The sequence below is a fragment of the Hyla sarda genome, chromosome 12, assembly GCF_029499605.1.
Source record: "Hyla sarda isolate aHylSar1 chromosome 12, aHylSar1.hap1, whole genome shotgun sequence".
Lineage (NCBI taxonomy): Eukaryota > Metazoa > Chordata > Amphibia > Anura > Hylidae > Hyla > Hyla sarda.
In genome coordinates this window covers 27,602,828-27,615,701 of record NC_079200.1, presented here as the reverse complement: position 1 = coordinate 27,615,701, position 12,874 = coordinate 27,602,828, and the positions used below count along the sequence as shown (strand labels likewise).

The 12,874-nt window shown below is 48.1% G+C and overlaps 1 protein-coding gene across 1 annotated transcript in view; it reads left to right on the top strand.

Annotated features, from left to right (window-relative positions):
• The first annotated feature begins 226 nt into the window (after window positions 1-226).
• Window positions 227-12,874, top strand: part of LOC130296606 (potassium voltage-gated channel subfamily S member 1-like) — a 49,231-nt gene continuing 36,583 nt past the window's right edge. Inside the window, exon 1 of the mRNA XM_056548321.1 lies at window positions 227-268. The gene's annotated coding sequence lies outside the window, so the exon portion shown is untranslated. The remainder of the gene's footprint in view (window positions 269-12,874) is intronic.

The following is a 12,874-nucleotide window of genomic DNA, read 5'->3' as shown; positions in this document are numbered from 1 at the left end:
AATTTTGGTCATTTAGGACTGAAACTTTCTCGGCATAAAACAAAGGTATAATGTATGAAAGGGAATGCTGCCATCTAGTGTATACTAGTTACTACAGACAACAGAAACATTGAGGGAGATATACCAAACCTGTGTAGAGGAAAAGTGGAGCAGTTGCCCATAGCAACCAATCAGATCGCTTCTTTAATTTTTCATTGGGGTCTTTAAAAATGAAAGAAGCCATGTGATCGGTTGCTATGGGCTACTGCACCATTCTTCCTCCTCACAGGTTTTGATAACATGGCAGGAAACAGAATCTTAGCTATCCGTAAGTGGATTGTAATTGTTGTATAGCCAGAAGATAGAAGGGACAAATCCATCCCCAACAACTGGGGAGATGACTACAGATAGATATACAGAATATATATGTATATATATATATATATATATATATATATATATATATATATACTCACTGGTCACTTTATTAGGTACACTTTGCTAGTACTGAGTTGGACCCGCCTTTTGCCTTCATTCTTCCTGATATACTTTCTACGAGGTGTTGGAAACATTACTTAGAGATCTCGGACATATGGAAATGAAGACCCCAAACAATTGCTGTAGATTTGCCGGCTGCACATCCATGATGAGAATCTCCCATTCCACCACATCTCAGCGGTGATCTATTGGATTGAGATCTGGTGACTGGGGAGGCCATAATCCAGTGACCTCATTGTCCTGTATGAGATGATGGGATCTTTGTGACATGTTGCATTATCCTACTGGAATTAGCCACCAGAAGATGGGTCCACTGTGGTCCTAAAGGGATGGACATGGTCAGAAACAATCCAGTCTTCCGTTGTCCATGTTTGGTCAACCTGCCTGAATTGTAGCCTCAGTTTACTGTTCTTAGCTCACATAAGTGACACCCAATGTGATCTTCTGCTGTTGTAGCCCATCTGCTTCAAGATTGGATGTGTTGTGCATTCAGAAATGGTATTCTACAGATCTTAATTGTAACAGGTGGCTATTTAAATAACTGTTGCCTGTCTGTTATCTCATACCAGTCTGCCCATTCTCCTCTGACAGCATTTTCTTCCACACAACTACCACTCTCTAGATATTTTCTGTTTTTCGGACCATTATGTCTAAACCCTAGAGGTGGTTGTGCGTGAAAATCCCAGGAGATCAACAGTTTGTGAAATACTCAGACCAGCCCGTCTGGCACCAACAACCATGCTACGTTCAAAGCCAATTAAATCCACTTTATTCCCCATTCTGATGCTCGTACTTTAGTTCGTACTTTAGCAAGTTGTCTTTGTGGTCACCCGATACAGAACATATTACACTGTTTGTCCCCTCAGGTAGATGTTTCCTCAGGTATCTGTTTCGGCCCACAGCTCAAGGAAACTTGTCATTTATTATTCAATGTTTTATACTAATGTATACTGTTCAGTGTAAAGTGTACTGTGTCTTTAAGGGAAAGGTTGCATAGAGTCATGTGATAACTGTGTCCAATCAGAGCCCAGCCCTAATACCCCTTGTCTGGCTAGACAGGGACGAGTCAGTTAGTGTGAGTCCAGTCAGGACAAAGTAAGCATCCCTGCAGCATACCTGCCCCGTACCTCTAAGGAGAAAAAGTCAGGTCCTGGGCAAGGAGGACAAAGTGAAAGTCAGTGCAGTGTCCATGTCTAAGAAAAGTCAGTGCAGCATCCAAATCAAAGAAGTCTGTGGAGAAGTCAAGTTCGGAGCAACTACATTAAACCGCTAGCATCCCGCTGTGCAGGTCAAGTCAATTAAAGTTCAAGTTGCGGGGAGCAGTTGCCATAGTACCACAAGTCAAGGAACGAGAGTAGAAAGCCTCTGGCAGCTCTGGTCCAAAAGTCAAAGTTCACTCCTGGCGGTAAGCAATTCGGTGGATGTAGCGTGGAGTACCCCAAGTCTGTTTTATTTGTCTCCCAAGTTAGTCTGCAGTCCAGCTTAGCCAAGTTAAGTCTTCACTGTTGCACCACAACTACAAGTCCCAGAGTGCCCAGTGATTTAAAGTGACACCCTATGCAACTTTACCCCATTTGTTGCACTACCAAAGTTTGTTGTTATACTGCATGGACTGTAACATCTGCCTGCAATACCTTTTCAGTCAAAGAAGATTCCGTATCTATATTGCCCCAGCGCTTGGCCCAAGCTGCTATGCTTGGAGTGTGGAGGTTAACACTATCCTGGCGTCACAAACTCTATTTCATTCAAAAATACCCTGTCCATACACTACACATGCCACCCCATTGCCTACCACATCTTGACCATGTCTTAATACCTAAATGTTTGTCACGAATCGGCAGGCTGGAGGTGGATCCTCTGTGCCAGAGAGGGATTGGCGTGGACCGTGTCGGTGGACCGTTTCTAAGTTGCTACTGGTATTCACCAGAGCCCGCCGCAAAGCGGGATGGTCTTGCAGCGGCGGTAGCAACCAGGTCGTATCCACTGGCAACGGCTCAACCTCTCTGACTGCTGAGATAAGCGTGGTACAAGGGAGTAGACAAGAGCAAGGTCAGACATAGCAGAAAGTCGGGACAGGCGGCAAGGTTCGTAGTCAAAGGTGGAATAGCAGGAGGTCTGGAACACAGTATGGGTAACACAGTAAAGCTTTCTCAAGGCACAAGGCAACAAGATCCGGCAAGGGAGTGCAGGGGAAGTGAGGTATAAGTAGGGCAAGGAACAGGTGCAAGCTAATCAGGGTGATTGGGCCAGGCACCATCATTGGTGCACTGGCCCTTTAAATCTCAGAGCGCTGGCGCGCGCGCCCTAGAGAGCGGAGCCGCACGCGCCAGAGCATGACAGCCGGGGACCGGGACAGGTAAGTGACCTGAGATGCGATTCGCGGGCGGGCGCGTCCCGCTATGCGAATCGCATCCCCGCCGGCCATGTCAGTGCAGCGCTCCCGGTCAGCGGGTCTGACCAGGGCGCTGCAGGGAGAGAAACGCCGCGAGCGCTTCGGGGAGGAGCAGGGACCCGGAGCGCTCGGCGTAACAGTACCCCCCCCCCTTAGGTCTCCCCCACTTTTTGTCGGGATGTCGCTCCACAGAGGACGAGGACATCGGGAGCGACTGTAGAGTCTCCCTCCGGGGGACAGCGAAGTCCTGGGTATACCCATGCATGGCAGACAGTCCAGAAGGAGTGGGAATGGGGAGGGGGGGCAGAGGGTCACCAGGACGGGGGCTATGAGGAGGCACGGCACAGTCCTGATAATCCTTTGGGAGATCAGGCACAGGAGGAGACAGTGAGGCTCGACAGGCGGGGCTGGGAGCAGAAGTGAGGCATTTCTTGAGGCAAGCAGGACCCCAATTCTTGATCTCCCCGGTGGTCCAGTCAAGGGTGGGAGAATGGTGCTGGAGCCATGGCAGACCGAGGAGGATTTCAGAGGTACAGCCGGGCAAAACCAAAAATTCTATTTCCTCGAGATGCGGTCCAATGTTCATAAGCAGGGGCACTGTGCGATAACGCACAGTGCAGTGCAGCTTGACCCCGTTGACCGAAGAAATATAGAGCGGCTTGATGAGACGGGTCACCGGGATGCAGTACGTATCAAGCAAAGAGGCCAGAATAAAATTTCCAGAAGAACCAGAGTCCAAGACGGCCACGGCAGAGAAGGAGGAGTTGGCAGAAGAAGAAATCCGTACGGGCACAGAGAGAGATGGAGAAGCAGACTCCGTACCCAGAGACGCCAGGCCCACATGAGCTGGTTGTGTGCGTGCATTTTCCAGACGTGGAGGACGAATAGGGCAATTCACCAAGAAATGTTCGGTACTAGCGCAGTACAGACATAGATTTTTATCCCTACGGCGAGACCTCTCTTCAATAGTCAGGCGAGACCGATCTACTTGCATAGGCTCCTCGGCGGGAGGCACAGGGGTAGATTGCAAGGGATACCGTGAGAGAGGTGCCCAGGGATTAAGGTCTTTTTCCTGGCGGAGTTCCTGGTGTCTTTCCGAAAAACGCATGTCAATGCGGGTGGCCAAATGGATAAGTTCATGCAGGTTGGCAGGAATCTCTCGTGCGGCCAGCACATCTTTGATGTTACTGGATAGGCCTTTTTTAAAGGTCGCGCAGAGGGCCTCGTTGTTCCAAGATAATTCGGAAGCGAGAGTACGAAATCGGATGGCGTACTCGCCTACTGAAGAATTACCCTGGACCAGGTTCAGCAGGGCAGTCTCGGCAAAAGAAGCTCGGGCTGGTTCCTCGAAGACACTGCGAACCTCAGAGAAGAAGGAGTGTACAGAGGCGGTGACAGGGTCATCGCAGTCCCAGAGCGGTGTGGCCCAAGACAAAGCCTTCCCAGACAGGAGACTGACCACGAAAGCCACCTTCGACCGTTCTGTAGGAAATTGATCCGACCACATCTCCAAATGTAGGGAACATTGTGACAGAAAACCACGGCAGAGTCTAGAGTCCCCATCAAATTTGTCCGGCAGGGACAAGCGGAGGTTAGGAGCGGCCACTCGCTGCGGAGGAGGTGCAGGAGCTGGTGGAGGAGATGGTAGCTGCTGTTGCAGATGCTGTAGCTGCGACTGAAGTTGCTGTACCATGGTGGACACTTCCGACAGCTGGTGACTTAGATGGGCGATCTGTCGGGATTGCTGGGCGACCACCGTGGTGAGGTCAAAGACAACTGGCAGGGGAACCTCAGCGGGATCCATGGCCGGATCTACTGTCACGAATCGGCAGGCTGGAGGTGGATCCTCTGTGCCAGAGAGGGATTGGCGTGGACCGTGTCGGTGGACCGGTTCTAAGTTGCTACTGGTATTCACCAGAGCCCGCCGCAAAGCGGGATGGTCTTGCAGCGGCGGTAGCAACCAGGTCGTATCCACTGGCAATGGCTCAACCTCTCTGACTGCTGAGATAAGCGTGGTACAAGGGAGTAGACAAGAGCAAGGTCAGACGTAGCAGAAGGTCGGGACAGGCGGCAAGGTTCGTAGTCAAAGGTGGAATAGCAGGAGGTCTGGAACACAGTATGGGTAACACAGTAAAGCTTTCTCAAGGCACAAGGCAACAAGATCCGGCAGGGGAGTGCAGGGGAAGTGAGGTATAAGTAGGGCAAGGAACAGGTGCAAGCTAATCAGGGTGATTGGGCCAGGCACCATCATTGGTGCACTGGCCCTTTAAATCTCAGAGCGCTGGCGCGCGCGCGCCCTAGAGAGCGGAGCCGCGCGCCAGAGCATGACAGCCGGGGACCGGGACAGGTAAGTGACCTGAGATGCGATTCGCGGGCGGGCGCGTCCCGCTATGCGAATCGCATCCCCGCCGGCCATGTCAGTGCAGCGCTCCCGGTCAGCGGGTCTGACCGGGGCGCTGCAGGGAGAGAAACGCCGCGAGCGCTTCGGGGAGGAGCAGGGACCCGGAGCGCTCGGCGTAACAATGTTCTTTGTTGCCAGGGGATTAGCTGTTTACAGGTGTACTTCATAAAGTGGCCAGTGGGTGTATATATGCGACATTGGAGTGATGACAACGGGTATCTTGGCTCACTTAGTACAGGATTCTCAAGAATTTCTAGATTCACCAACAGGACTTATACTGGACACTGAATTAAATAAAGACGCATCAGCAGTGATTAATCTCTCTAATAGAATGCTTGATGATGCGGTATTGTCCCTCCTATCCAGGGGTTTAAGTTTTTGTATACCTGAGGAGTTCTGCCTCGAAGATTTCAATATTGACCTCTTCAAAGCTATACGTAAATTGAGTCAAAGGGTACGTTCACACGTGCGGATTTACATCGAATTTTACGCTGCAGATCCGCCGCTGAAGGACCTCTGTATGGTGCCCTTAAATGTGCCTTCTGGGAGCGGCAATACGCAGACACACTGCGCGCATGCCCGGTGTACTCGCACACATCGCGGCTGCTTCCCCTGCTCAATGAGCTAGGCCGAGAGCTGCCGCAATGTGCGAGTACACCGGGCATGCGCGCAGTGTGTCTGCTCGTAGCGGCGTATTGTCGCTCCAAGCAAGCACATATAAAAGCAGCATATAGGAGGTCCTTCAGCGGCGGATCCGCAGCTAAATATGCTGCGAAAATCCGCATGCATGAACATAACCCTAAAAAAGTATTTTGCTACTAAGGAAAATGCTTCTCCCCCAGAACAGGTACGAAAAGAGGAAGAAATACCAGTAGTAATAGGAGCCCTTGGTTTCAGCCTGGACCAGTTCCTACAAAAGGTCCTGAATTATGTTAGGGCTTTACTGTACCCCCAGGCCACTCCAAACTTAAGTTTAAATGAACAAAATGAGCTAAAATGGTGTAAAAGACAGGAGAATTTGGTAATAAAGAAAGGAGACAAGGGGGGGAAATACAGTGATAATGTCAAGGTCTTATTATGAAAAAGAAGCTGCACACCTCATTAAAGGGGTTATCCAGGAAAACATTTTTTTATATATGTCAACTGGCTCCAGAAAGTTAAACAGATTTGTAAATTACTTCTATTAAAAAATCTTAGTCCTTTCAGTACTTATGAGCTGTTGAAGATGAGTTGTTCTTTTCTGTCTAAGTGCTCTCTTGTGACACATGTCTCAGGAACTGTCCAGAGTAGAAGCAACTTCCCATAGCAAACCTCTTCTACTCTGTGAAGTTCCCGAGACAAGCAGAGATGTCAGCAGAGAGCACTGTTGCCAGACAGAAAAGAACAACTCTACTTCAGCAGCTTATAATAATTGGAAGGATAAAGATTTTTTTTTATAGAAGTAAAAAAAAAAAAAAAAATTCCTGGAATACCCCTTTAATGACAAAGACATCTTTGTAAAACTAGTACAGAATCCTACCAGCAAAAGAGGCATTCTTTGAAAACTTGTGTGGAAAGGTTACGCCCGCAACATCCAAAAAATGCCAACTGGTACTTTGCACCAAAGATTAATAAGACCCTTGATTTACCACTTGGGACACCAATCGTCTCAGGGGTGGGGTTTTTAAAGGGGTACTCCAAATTTAAATCAACTGGTGCCAGAAAGTTAAACAGGGTTGCCAATTACTTTGAATAAAATCTAAATTAAAAACCCTTCCAGTACTTATCAGCTGTTGTATGCTCCAGAGGAAGTCCTTTTTTCTTTTTTTTTTCTTTTGTCTGACCACAGTGCTCTCTGCTGACACATCTGTCCATTTCAGGAACTGCCCAGAGCAGGAGCAAATCCCCATAGCAAATCTATCCTGCTCTGCACAATTCCTGACATGGACAGAGGTGTCAGCAGAGAGCACTGTGGTCAGTAAGAAAATAAATTCAAAAAGGAACTTCCTCTGTAGTATACAGCAGCAAATAAGTACTGGAAGGATTTTTAAATACAAGTAATTGTCAAATCTTAAACGTGGTTTTAGGGTCAGTTTAGGGCTCACTCTCCCTGTCTCCCCCAGTCGGTCCTGACACTTATACAGTTTGTAGTGGAGCGCATAGCCCTCCTCTCAAGTTTAAACTGTCCTTTATATATTTCCCTGTTAAACTAATTTGCGCCTAGTTACTGGGAAAGGCCAGCCGAAGCTACACACTTGTTTTTGTAGCCTCACACAGTTTGTAGTGGAGCGTATTGTCCAGCTCTCATAAGTGTAAACTGTATGTACACCTACATGGTGTCCTTTATATTTCCCTGTTAAACTAATTTGGACATAGTTACTGTGAAAGGCCAGCCGAAGCTACACACTTGTTTTTGTAGCCTTATACAGTTTGTAGTGGAGCGTATTGTCCAGCTCTCATAACTGTAAACTGTATGTACACCTACGTGGTGTCCTTTATATATTTTCCTGTTAAACTAATTTAAGCCTAGTTACTGTGAGAGACCAGCCAAAGCTACACACTGGTTTCTGTAGTCTAATACAGTTTTAAGGGTAGTGGAGCGTATTGTCCTCCTCTCATAAGTGTAACATATACACACTTGGATGGCGAATAAGTATGTCAGCCAAAGAAGTGCCAGGATGTGCACAGAGGAGTGGCAGAGGCCTAAATTCCTCAGGCAGAGGTCGCAGCAGACTAGGGGCTAGTGGTAGCAGGAGTTGCAGCAAGAGGACTGAGCTCCTGGTATCAGCTAGCGGTCGTGTCTCAAACAGCAGCCCATCTGTAGTCATCGATTGGTTAACATCAATGTCATCATCGATTGGTCATCCACTTTGTCACAAGGGACATCTGATACCCCCAACAATCGGTGGGTTCCTCAGACACAACCCTTAGTTAGCATGGCCTGGGAACAGTCCCTGTCCTCCCATTGCCTCTGTCCTATGCTGTTCCCTCCCCTACAGAAGTATCTTATGCTGTGGGTTCAGCTCCACTATTCAGTGAGGACGATCTAAGAGAGGACAGTCAGCAGCTACTGCCCAGCCAAGAAGGGGAGGAGACATTCGCCACTTCCTCCACTAGGTGGGCAAGTAGTGATGAGGAGAGTGGCGTGGGAGGTGGTTTTGCGAGCGTTCAGGCTCCTGAAGCAGACACTGTTGAGGAACCTGAAGAGGACATCAGTGACGTGCAGACACAACTCGATAATGATAAAGCTGATCGCACTTTGGTGCTGGGTGCAGAAGGGGCTTCATCATCATCAGGAGAAGAAGGTTGCAGGTTGCTCGTGAGGCAGCAGCTGAGCCAGAAAGGTGGTAGCATGGTTGGGAGTCAGCATGGTGGCAGAAGTGGGAAGTCTGGAGCCAAATGTGCTGGGGTAGACCACCTGAGGTTCCTGGAGTCGGCGGCAGTAGCAGTCAATCAGTGCAGACTGTTGGGGTGAAAATCAGCTATTCGGCGGTGTGGCAGTTTTCCATCAAGCATCCGGAGGATGTTAACCTGGCCCCATGCAAGATGTTTCGGCAGAAGGTGAAGCGTGGCCAGGGTCCCAATGTTGGCACCACGGCCCTGCGTCAACATATGCAGCGTCATCATAAAGCGGCCTGGGAGAACTATGGCTCTGATGCGGTGGTCCAGTCTGCTGCATCACCCAGTGGCACACCGCTCCCTGTTTCAGCCATCCAAGGCTCCAGCACCTCAGCCGAAGGGAGCTGTCTGTCATGCCCATCTTCTGTCGCTCCAGATGCTCCTGCTCCTCCTACTTCGAGTCAGTCATTCTGCCAGAAATCCATCGTACACCTTTCGTACACAGCAAAGCATACCCTCCTTGAGCTGAAGCGTCAGAACGGCATCCCCACACATAGTCTGATTTGCTACATTTCCACACGTTGGAATTCCATCCTCCATATGTTGGACCCACTACATGAACAGAGAAAAGCCATCACCGATTTCTTGATGATCCAAGCAGATAGGGGTACTCCCCTGTGTAACTTCAATGTCAACCAGTGGCAGCTCATACGTGACACCTGCAATTTGCTCAGGCCCTTTGAGGAATCCACATTATTAGTCAGTCGCCAGGATTATGGGATGAACAACGTCATTCCACTGCTTCATCTACTACAACACGTGTTGGAAATGATGGCTGGTCAGGGCACTGGAGACATGGCGCCTATATCTCACTGCCACATGATCCCTGTGGCGGCTGAACTCGAGGAGGAGGAGGAGGGGGAGGGGCACAGTGGAGCACAGTTTAGGTTTTGCGAAAAAGGTGGTTTTTATAGTCATCTGACAGGAGAGGAGGAGCAGGAGCAGCCAGAGGAGCTAGAGGGTTATGAGGAAGGTGAGACAGAGGACCCAGACACACCCTGGCAGTATGCAGTGGAGATGGAGGCAGGAAGTCGCTCTAAGTCACTTGCACAAATGGCACGATGCATGCTCACTTGCTTGCGTAGCAACTGCCAAATTGTCACCATTCATCAGCGGGATGACTTCTGGCTCTCCCCCTTATTGGACACTCGCTACCGGCACAAAATAGGGGCCTTTTTTACACCCACTGAGAGGGAGGACAAACTGACCTACTGACCTACTACTACGTAGTCAGTTGGCCGAAGCGCCATCGTCCATTCTCTTGCTGGTCTGGCCCGCGGGGCCCTCTGCGCTCACCTCCCACTGCCATGGCTGCTGGGGAGGGGTGCGGTGGGGTGGCAGGAGCAGTACCAGCTCCATCAGGAGCAGCCTGAGTCTACAGTCGCTGATGAGTAACTTTCTTCCCCAACATAGTGAAGCAACTCCTCAGCAGCAGGTAGACTTGGAGCAGGACCTGAACTAGCAGGTGATGGCATACCTTGACATGACCCTGCTAACACACCTTGAAGATCTGCTGGATTTCTGGGCAGCCAAACTTGATTTGTGGTTGCAACTAGCAGAGTTTGCCCTGGAAAAGCTGTCCTGCCCGGCCAGTAGTGTGCCATCAGAGTGGGTGTTTAGTGCGGCGGGGGCCATAGTAACCCTCAAGGAGAACTCGTCTGTCCGTGAAAAATGTGGAGAGACTGACCTTTGTGAAGATGAATCAGGTATGGATCAGCCAGGATTTCAACCCACCAATGCCTGATGCATCAGAGTAGATTGACCATGGTGCCACACCAAGACTTCACAAATATGGATAGTGCTAAACATATTTAAAGGGGTTCTCCACCATAAGGTGATTTTAGTATGTACCTGGCAGACAGTAATGGACATGCTTAGGAAGGATCTGTGCTTGTCTTGGGGCTAAATGGCTATGTTGTGAGATTACCATAACACTGTGGCTAGCTGTTTGTGAACTGGTATTTCCTGTTTGACTTTTCTTTTTTTGCCTACAAATCCCACAATTCCATTTTCCTCCCTCCCACACATTAGCCACCTCACCCAATGAAACATAAATGAGCTGCATCCATTCAAATCAGTGTGGTTTTCAATCAGGGTGCCTACAGCTGTTGCATTAGTTGCAGATTGATCTCTCTCCTACCAAGCGATCCCTCCACCCATTGAAGCAGACAGGTCCCTGTCATCAGCTGACTAGTGAGTCAGGTCTTGGCCGCATTGCAAGCTGGGAAAAATCTGAGACAACAGTCATTTTGTATGCTGTTAAAAATAAATATTGGAGTGAAAATCACATAAGAATTGTGAGAAAACCATCACACACAGGTACAGACACTATATTATGAACTACACTAACTTTACAGCGCTGCTCCCCAGTTACAGACCACACGTAAGTATTGAGGATATGCATTACATAAACTTAACTTTTCTTAGGATAAAATATATGGACCCTAATTTATTTTATATCTAAGAAAAGGAAAGGTGTGCAAAAAACACCATGTGCCACCTACACCACCAAGTGCTGATTTAATGAAAAGACCTCTAAAAGATGGAAGGGAACAACATGTGGTCCATTGTAACTGGTAACCTTTTTAGGGTGAGTAACACTTGTCAAGAAGGGAATTAATTGGGCGAGAGTACAAGGAAGTTACAAGGAAGTTTATACCCCCACCTGCTACAATGGACAATACGTTGTTCCCTTCCACCTTTTCGAGGAAAGTGTTACTTGTCTTAAAAAGGGCGGCCCCACACAGGAACCAATCCCTATTTCCACCTAAAAACCCTGGGAAATGGTAGTGTTTGTAGGTGGAAATAGGGAGAGGTTCCTGTGTAGGGCTTACCTTTTCAGGGCGAGTAACACTTGCCAAGAAGGGAATTACTAATGCGAGGTAGGGCCTTACAGGGGAAGTTTTTACCCCCACCGGTTACAATCGACCATACGTTGTTCCCTTCCACCTTTTAGAGGTCTTTGCATCACATCAATACTTGGTGGTGTAGGTGGCACATGGTGTTTTTTTGCACACCTTTCCTTTTGTTAAATAAAAAAAAATTGGGGGGTACGTATATTTTATTCTAAGAATATTATTAAAAGTTAAGTTTATGTAATGTATATCCTCAATACTTACTTGTGCACACTAACACTTTTACAAAAGAGACCGTTTTCTTCTGCCTACCTGCCTCAGCTACTATTCTGATCCTGCCACCCGCCTGATGCCACACATCTGATGCAAAGTTCTCCTTTTCTCATCCACATCCGTCAACGTGTACTGATATTGCCGCCTACCGCCCCACTCTGTCACCGGGTCACTTTCAGGACTCCTGATGCTGCTGATGCCATCTCCAGGCTGTCTCATTCTACCACCATATGTTCTCCTCATGCTGATGCCAGCTAAAGGCTGTCTCATACTGCCACCATATGTTCTCCTCATGCTGATGCCACCTTCAGGCTGTCTCATTCTGCCACCATATGTTCTCCTCATGCTGATACCAGCTCTAGGCTGTCTCATTCTGCCACCATACAATGTGGAAAAAAGTATTTAGTCAGCCACCAATTGTGCAAGTTCTCCCACTTAAAAAGATGAGAGAGGCCTGTAATTTTCATCATAGGTACATTTCAACTATGAGAGACATAATGAGAAAAAATCCATAAAATCACATTGCCTGATTTTTAAAGAATTTATTTGCAAATGGTGGTGGAAAATAAGTATTTGGTCAATAACAAAAGTTCATCTCAATACTTTGTTATATACCCTTTGTTGGCAATGACAGAGGTCAAACATTTTCTGTAAGTTTTCACAAGGTTTTCACACACTGTTGTTGGTATTTTGGCCCATTCCTTCATGCAGATCTCCTCTAGGGCAGTGATGTTTTGGGGCTGTTGCTGGGCAACACAGACTTTCAACTCCCTCCAAAGGCTTTCTATGGGCTTGAATAAAATAGAAAGAAAAACAAGGTGTGCTCCTAGTGTAGGCATTTAAACAGAGCTTCAATTTGCACAGAAAAAATTGAGAGCTTACCAGATAGTGTTGTGCTAAGAGTACAACACCTCAGCAGGCGTGTAGACTCGCAATGGTCATGGAGGTCAGCAGCCACGGGTCCTGTCCAGACGCCTTTCGGTCAGCTGGATAATGATGCAGAGATGTGGATAAGATCCAAAAAGAAGGATATCCCAGACAGCGCTTCTCCTCCCAGGAAATATGCAATGCAGCAATCGACAGAAAATATAGGTTTAT